Source organism: Lepidochelys kempii, chromosome 8, assembly GCF_965140265.1.
Source record: "Lepidochelys kempii isolate rLepKem1 chromosome 8, rLepKem1.hap2, whole genome shotgun sequence".
NCBI classification, from domain to species: Eukaryota; Metazoa; Chordata; order Testudines; family Cheloniidae; genus Lepidochelys; species Lepidochelys kempii.
Window position 1 is genome coordinate 20001 of NC_133263.1, and position 2086 is coordinate 22086.

Below are 2086 nucleotides of genomic sequence, written 5' to 3' on the forward strand. Positions count from 1 at the left end.
GCCAGGCAGGCAAGAGATGAGGATTGCTAGCAGTCGTATTGTACCATCTTATGCCAGGCAGGCAAGAGATGAAGATGGCTAGCAGTCGTACTGTACCATCTTCTGCCAAGCAGCCATGAGATGTGGATGGCATGCAGTCCTTCTGCACCGTCTGCTGCCAGCCAAAGATGTAAAGGATAGATGGAGTGGGTCAGAACAAGAAATAGACCAGATTTGTTTTGTACTCATTTTCCTCCTCCCCTGTCTAGATCACACTGCAGTCACTCACAGAGAAGGCGCAGCGAGGTTAATCTAGCCATGTATCAATCAGAGGCCAGGCTAACCTCCTTGTTCCAATAACAACGATAACTTTGGTGCACCATTTCTTATTGGAACCCTCCGTGCAGTCCTGCCTGAAATACTCCTTGATGTACAGGCACACCCTTTGTTGATTTTAGCTCCCTGAAGCCAACCCTGTAAGCCGTGTCGTCAGTCGCCCCTCCCTCCGTCAGAGCAACGGCAGACAATCGTTCCGCGCCTTTTTTCTGTGCGGACGCCATACCAAGGCAAGCATGGAGGCTGCTGAGCTCATTTTGGCAATTAGGAGCACATCAACCACCACACGCATTATCCAGCAGTATATGCAGCACCAGAACATGGCAACGCGATACCGGGCGAGGAGGCGACGTCAGCGCGGTCCCGTGAGTGATCAGGACATGGACACAGATTTCTCTGAAAGCATGGGCCCTGCCAATGCATGCATCATGGTGCTAATGGGGCAGGTTCATGCTGTGGAACGCCGATTCTGGGCTCGGGAAACAAGCACAGACTGGTGGGACCGCATAGTGTTGCAGGTCTGGGACGATTCCCAGTGGCTGCGAAACTTTCGCATGCGTAAGGGCACTTTCATGGAACTTTGTGACTTGCTTTCCCCTGCCCTGAAGCGCATGGATACCAGGATGAGAGCAGCCCTCACAGTTGAGAAGCGAGTGGCGATAGCCCTGTGGAAGCTTGCAATGCCAGACAGCTACCGGTCAGTTGGGAATCAATTTGGAGTGGGCAAATCTACTGTGGGGGCTGCTGTTATGCAAGTAGCTCACGCAATCAAAGATCTGCTGATATCAAGGGTAGTGACCCTGGGAAATGTGCAGGTCATAGTGGATGGCTTTGCTGCTATGGGATTCCCTAACTGTGGTGGGGCTATAGACGGAACCCATATCCCTATCTTGGCACCGGAGCACCAAGCCGCCGAGTACATAAACCGCAAGGGGTACTTTTCGATAGTGCTGCAAGCTCTGGTGGATCACAAGGGACGTTTCACCAACATCAACGTGGGATGGCCGGGAAAGGTGCATGACGCTCGCATCTTCAGGAACTCTGGTCTGTTTCAAAAGCTGCAGGAAGGGACTTTATTCCCAGACCAGAAAATAACTGTTGGGGATGTTGAAATGCCTATATGTATCCTTGGGGACCCAGCCTACCCCTTAATGCCATGGCTCATGAAGCCGTACACAGGCAGCCTGGACAGTAGTCAGGAGCTGTTCAATTTCAGGCTGAGCAAGTGCAGAATGGTGGTAGAATGTGCATTTGGACGTTTAAAGGCGCGCTGGCGCAGTTTACTGACTCGCTTAGACCTCAGCGAAACCAATATTCCCACTGTTATTACTGCTTGCTGTGTGCTCCACAATATCTGTGAGAGTAAGGGGGAGACGTTTATGGCGGGGTGGGAGGCTGAGGCAAATCGCCTAGCTGCTGGTTACGCGCAGCCAGACACCAGGGCGGTTAGAAGAGCACAGGAGGGTGCGGTACGCATCAGAGAAGCTTTGAAAACCAGTTTCATGACTGGCCAGGCTACGCTGTGAAAGTTCTGTTTGTTTCTCCTTGATGAAACCCCCCGCCCCTTGGTTCACTCTACTTCCCTGTAAGCTAACCACCCTCCCCTCCTCCCTTTAATCACCGCTTGCAGAGGCAATAAAGTCATTGCTGCTTCACAGTCATGCATTCGTTATTCATTCATCACACAAATAGGGAGATGACTACCAAGGTATCCCAGGAGGGGTGGTGGAGGAGGGAAGGAAAATGCCACACAGCACTTTAAGCACAGCAC